Raw genomic sequence first — 6,931 nt, forward strand, 5'->3', positions numbered from 1 at the left:
TTTGAATAAAAAGTCTTGTGACAAGAGTACATGCAGCACAAAAACCAACATATAAAGATGGCGGCAGTAAGTATAAGCTACTCTGTCAGCAATTAATGTAACATCAACAACAAAAATACATATACAATACAAACATAAAACACCTTCACCAAAACATTTTTTTCTTTTCTATTTTTTGCAAACGACTGAGCAAATGTAGACTCTGTGACTTGATATCAAAATACAACAGCATTCCAGTGAAGTTCAACAGCAGGAACTATTTTGTAAATGGTGCACTTTAACCTAACCCTAACAGTCGATGGTTAGAGTTACCCCTAAGATAAACAACAAAGTGTTTCTCTCTAGAGCCACCATTTTGGATTGTTCAACAATGAAACAACAAGAAATCCATTATAGATGAGGCAGAGACTGGCAGGGGACTCAATAGACCAAACTACAAGCCATCAGACATGCTGTTCTGTAAATCTTTGACAAAGTAGAAAACAGGAAATTTTTACACTTGGTATTTGGAAGTGGATAAACCAGATTAATAGCAAACAGTTACCAAACCAAACAAAAAACTAAACTGCAACCTCACCATATTAAACGCTTGGAAAGAATAAAACATACTGCTGACACTTCTAAAAGTCACATTTGCTTGCATTCATCCTCCATTGTGGACATTCTCAAACCCTCCATCCAACCTGCTGTTATTGTTTTCCCTAGGGGAGTAGAGCACTAATGTCATGGTATGTTGGTGGGAACAGTATAGCAGGTGAAAAACAACTGGCAGTGATGTTAAAATCATTATGTAAGATCACTCTAATACATGATGAATCATATACGCTCCAAAAATTCTCACTGAATGTGGACACAATCTTGAGTTATTAAATCATCATGACTTCTAATTCTTCTACTATTAACACTTTAAATAGTACATTGACTTGAATCAATGACCAGGATCATAGTCATTCAATCGTTCAGTAGTCATGGTATAATGTTGAAATATTTCTATAACTGTCTTCCATGTAGGCTGGCTAGTGAACATAGTGGCAGCTTAGGCTGCTTGTTACTCATACGTTATGGTATTGAGAAGCTGGAACCTGTGAATATTTACCATCTTGTTTGACAAAAAAGATTTTTTTTATTGTTGGAACAAAATAGTTATGTTCTGTCAATCAATAATCAATGAAAAAACTTCTTGTTTTAGCTTAACTCTGGCTGTTTTTTTAAATTTGTTGTGGTTAGTGTTTTATGTTGTGGTAATGTCTTTTATTCAGCATTTTGACAACAATAGTACAGGCACATGACACTGCAATTTCCATGCTTTTACAGATCAATGGAACCTCGAACTCCAAACAAAAGAATTCTAATTACCTTTGCACTTGTGACTCTGTGACATCACCCCACAGAGGACACACTTTGTTAGACACGGCCAACACAACAGTCCTAACAGCCAACCCAGCTGACTGCAGGGCTCTGTGCAACCACATTGTGCCTGGTTGAAAAATGGCCTGCCTGCTTCCTAAATATATTAGCGATACTACAGAGCCACTGATATACTGAGGAAATCCTGTTAGAGAGATGTGTATGGGCTCAAACAATTGATGTGAGAATAAGGGGTAGAAGGAGGGAAAGAAAGATATGAAAAATACATATATATAGAAGACTTGTGTGAAAGCCAGTTGAATACACATGTTGTTTATCTGGCTCGTCTGGGTAAACTGTTGTTTTTTAGAGCTGACACTAACAAACCCGTAATGAAATGAGGGCTCGAAAACGGATGGTGGGCCTCCCCACTTATCAGCCATGATGTCACAAGCCCAGATTAGACTGGACCATATGGCACACTGCCTGTTGTCCCTCTTATCCTTAGCATTCATTCAGGCATCCTCTCCATCCAAACATCTATCTATCTATCTATCTATCTATCTATCTATCTATCTATTATCTATCTAATCTATCCATCTGTCTATTGTCTATCTATCTAGCTATCTATCTGTATATCTGTTATCTATCTATCTGTCTGTCTATACAACAGCCTCTTTTTTGCAGCCAATCACAGACAGGCAGGCGCCAGGCACAGCACCACATGTAGAGTCCCTTCTCCATTACAGTATTGCATGGTTTCTCTCTCTCTATCTCTCTCTCTCTATCTCTCTCTCTCTCTCTATCTCTCTCTCCTTATTGTTCCAATGCATTCCGCATTCCTGCAGCAGACACAACATGATGTAACACATATTTGTTGGATTAATTTCACCAAGAGGCTTTCAGGGCCTCTTGTTTGGCTATGTATAGGTAACTTTTAAGAGGGCTTGGCCCTTGAACCTTGAGCTCTGTCGCACTCTAGGTGGAAACTCTACTCACAAAACAAAAATGATTTGAATACAAAACAGTATGTTATGGCTAAGAGATTCACATTAACAGTGAAATCTAATTCAGGCGCAACTTTATTAGCTACTTCAGTGAGCTCAATTACTGTCGACACATATTGACATTTTAGGAAAATATGCTTTTTCACTTTGTGTTTTAAAAGTTAGATGAGAAGATTGATGGATAATACCACTCACCTTGCTCTTTTGGGTAGCATAGCAAATACTCAAGTATGACATACAGTAAATTCTAAATGGTTTCAGTTGGATTGTAAGGGCTAACATTACATATTTAAATCCAAACATCAAACAGATCCCAAACACAGTCCAGAGCCTTCTGTTATTAGGTAATGACCAAATGTGAGTGCATGCAGTGTGACATTTAAACCTGTTAATTCATTTGGGGGATTAGGCTTACATGATGAGTGATATAAGGCCGGTTCACTGGGCTGAACACGGACTGAGCGGAAGGTGCTTTTGTCGGCTACTTGTTGTCCAGCTACTGAGCTCCTCCTTCCTTAAAAGTCCCCACATACTAAGTACATGGGAGAGATTATAAGTAGCCTAAACAAAAGACATTTGGGGATTTACCGTACAGTGTATTTTACTGATATTGAGTTTATAGTATGTGAGCTATGTGAAAGGATTTTTTAATCTACTCTATATTTATTATAACGGTAATAAAAAAGTAAAAAGGCTCTATGTGTTATACAGTATTTTTCCTGTAATATCACAGGATAATTAGGAATAAATATTAAGAAGAATATTATTATTATTAATGCTCCCCCACAGGTGCGTATACAGGCCAACGTGTTTGTTTATGGTTTGTGTAAATGTGTTTTGTGGATAATAATGACTTCATGTATACAGTATGTGACTATATCCCCCCCCCCACACACCCCCCCACAAACACACACACACACACACAAACACACACACGTTTTGCATTAGGGCTAAAACAATCGATTGACTGTCTGAACATTCATCAGCAACTTTCCAAAAAGGTCTTACTTTCTAGCTATTAACTGGGAAGATTTGCAGCTTCTTGATTTTTACATAATTGAAAAGGGGTTACCTTTGGGTTTTGGGGTTGGATAAAACAATACATTTGAAGCATTTTAATTTTCTGACATTTGCAGTCCAAATGAAAAATCCATCATTGTATACAATACAAATACAAATACAATCCTATTGTAATTGGGAATCAGCAGACGAATTATTAACAAAAACAAAGGCCACTGTTGCCATCCTTTTTCATATAGGCTATTATTGTAAGTCTCCATATGGTAACACCTCTTTTCTGAAAGGCCTTTAAATGAGTGTGTTTGTGTTGTGTTCTTTTTCATTCATAGCCCATAGGCTATTTCTTACTGTGTTTTTCGTATAAAGATTTGTGAATGTGGCTGTGATGTTTAACATCCTCCAAAACATTGCATCACTGTTTTTGTCAAGAGGATGTAGGCCTCTTGACAAAATTGGATTGAAAAAATGGATTTTTCAATTGTACTCGCTCTGGTTTGTCTACAAATGTTCGCTGAACACAGAGTCGAAGCTGAAAAGAAAGCCCGGTGTATGTGCTGGTATAGATGATACACGGTGAGTAGGCTAATAGCTGAATCAACACACTGCAGTGGTTTTTATTTACCAGGACCGGGGGCGGAGTCGCAGTCCAGTCATAGATGTAGGAGGGTTTTTTGCGTGATCAAACCTCGCCGGTGTCCATATTGGTTCCTGACGTCACGCGCCGGAGGGTGCCATTGACATAAAATGATCTGCCGGAATCCCCATTCAGGACATGTACAGACGCGCACGGGACTTCTCGCTCACCCGTATCCGCCATCAGGAGTAGCTTATCCATTTTAATTCTTTAGGCAATAATAACAACTCCGAGGAGTCAAAATGAAAATCTCCAGCATAGACTGCCGCCATCTGAGGAAAATCATCAGGAAGGAGTGCGGGAGCTGCCTCATTGTGGATTGCAGACCTTATCTTTCATTCACGAACTCGAGTATCAAAGTTCTGTCAATGTAAATCTCAACTCAGTGGTGGTCGGAGGTCTCGAGGAGGGCTGGTCCCTCTGCAGTTGTCATCCCGGATGAGAGATCCCTGCTTCGGCTTTCGGGAGGGAGCATATCGGCAATCACAGTTCGGGATGACCGGACGTCCCATGGCAAAAACTGAAGAAGGACAGTGTAGCACAAATAGTAATAAATACTATTTCTCATCAAGCGAGTGGGGCAAACGTTGTTTCCTGAAAGGTGAGACTTTCAATTAGCCTAGTTGTTGTTCAAGAATAGATTATAATTGTAAGAATGACAGCACAATGATTTAGGCTACACCTTTTACAGCCTTTTGTTAAATAGACTAATTAAACATTGTTTTTTGGATATAGGCTACGTTTAGTTAGCGTATGTCTCTGTAGTTCATGCACCACAAATGTTAAGTAGTGACCGAGACAATTCTTAATAGGCTAGGTCTAAGTAAATTATTGTCCGTTTAGCCCATAGACTAACCCATATTTTTATATTAGATTTGATTTTTCATATAAAGCAGAGAGGCCTATAGTTAAGAACAAGTCATGTTTCTCTTATTATCCTTTTAACCTGTGTTGTGAGAGCATCCTACATTTTTCTCTCCTTTCTTGGAGAGACAAATGTCCTGTGTGCGTCAACGGAGCGGATGAGTCAGTGCGAGAGAAACGCAGGCAATTGGTGGTGCAATGACTTTTACTGATAAAAGAAAAAAGGAAAAAAGTAATCATCGGACCCATTACTTCAGCTAAATAAACCATGGGTGGGTGTGAATGTGTTGTGAAACACATCAATTTCCGTCTGTCAATTCTTCATCCTAGGATGTGCCCTCAAAGGATTACCGGTCTTTCCACGGGCTCCGTAATTAATTAGCACCTATAATCAGGTTGTAAAGGTTACAATCCACTATACATTTTACATAAACGCTGCCATTTTACAAGACGTGTTAGTGTGTGTGTGTGTGTGTGTGTGTGTGTGGTGTGTGTGTTGTGTGGTGCTGTGTGTGTCGTGTGTGTGTGTGTGTGTGTTGTGTGTGTTGGGGATTTAGGCGGAATATCAGGCTAGATAATTTATTATAGTATGTGCTCATGGGTTTTTTTTACCTCTTTTCTCAGGCGGATACGAGAACTTCCACTCTCAATACCTGAACTTTGCACTGAGGTGAAAACAACCATCGACCAGGGCGAAACTGAAACCGAGAAACGAGAGGTCAACAGCTGAGCGAGAAGGTTTCTAACCGCAAACCAGATTACGATCAGGTAGGAAACACCTTTCCTAAATCCTAGGCACACAGGGCATAGGCATACATCCACTGCCAGTTGTATTTTAACCTTATCCCAAAAAAAAAAAAAAAATAATCCAAGCCCTTCTAACATCAGAGAGACTATATTTGGCCAGTCCGATATATTTCTCAACCTATGGTATTCTTGACCTTCATGCACCCCAGCCATCTCATATTTGGCTCCAAAAAGGGAGAGACCACTCAATGATACCCAGCTGGCAACAGGACACCTACAGAGAAAAGCACTCTTTCATATCTGGCTTTTCTTCTATCTCCTTCACGCCCAAATAGAAAGCATGTGGCTTCTTCACATTTCAAAGAAAAATAGCTGTGTATGGTTAACATATTGGGGGTATTTAACTAGTGGTTACATAATAGGGAAATCCTTAGTCCAAATGCATGCATCAATGTGTGTTTTGTCTGCAGAGGAACATAATGTTCTGCCCTGCAGCAATAGGGCTGACAGGTGTTTTGATGTTGTGGCTTGGACTATTTTCTCAGGGGGGATTGTGTGGGAATTAAAGCGATACATTAAGATCTGGGGGTCTTGTTAGGTTTTGTATATTCTAGTCCTCATCTACATGAACACACATCTATTATTTTCTCCCCCCTTCCCTCTCAGGGTAAACTGTAGGAGATCCTACTTTCCTCTACCTCGGTAGTGCCTACCACGCCTCCAGACAGGACTATCTCAGCGACTTCACATCACGGCCTTGCTCAATGTGTCGCGCAGGGACCTGCAGCGGCCAAGGGTCACTACAACTACAAGTGGATCCCAGTGGAGGAAAACCACATGGCTGACATCAGCTCACATTCAGGAGGCAATAGATTTTTTGGTGAGTTGAACAGAATGAATGTTGTGCCTGGCACTCTCTGATCACAGGGGTTTGCTCTGCGTCTCTGTATTCTAAAAAGTCACATGGCTCAATACTCTAAATAGTCTTGTCACTCAAATTGGAAAGGGAAATAAAACCCCCCAAAATTGAGTCTTTTCTGGAACATGTATATTTATAGTGCAACATCACCCTAAGGAGTCCTATACGTGTGTTTATTTGAAATGCATCTTAATAAGCTTTGTCGCTGAGTCTCACCGGCTGCCATTCACAAGAAGGCTTTAAGAAACCAAGCTGTAATCAGTTAAATTGATCGCTGCCTTCAACCCAACCAGCATATCCAGTCAGCTTGCTTTCATTCAGGATTTGCTCACTTCCCCCATCCGACCTCCTGCCTCCCCCGTCTTTACTTGAAAAAAGACGAAATGCCGTCAT

The 6,931-nt window shown here is 40.0% G+C and overlaps 1 pseudogene; it reads left to right on the forward strand.

Moving 5' to 3' along the window:
- Positions 1-4,151: 4,151 nt before the first annotated feature.
- Positions 4,152-6,499, forward strand: LOC116683472 (dual specificity protein phosphatase 5-like; annotated as a pseudogene).
- Positions 6,500-6,931: the final 432 nt, after the last annotated feature.

The sequence above is a fragment of the Etheostoma spectabile genome, unplaced genomic scaffold (assembly GCF_008692095.1).
Source record: "Etheostoma spectabile isolate EspeVRDwgs_2016 unplaced genomic scaffold, UIUC_Espe_1.0 scaffold00018991, whole genome shotgun sequence".
NCBI classification, from domain to species: Eukaryota; Metazoa; Chordata; class Actinopteri; order Perciformes; family Percidae; genus Etheostoma; species Etheostoma spectabile.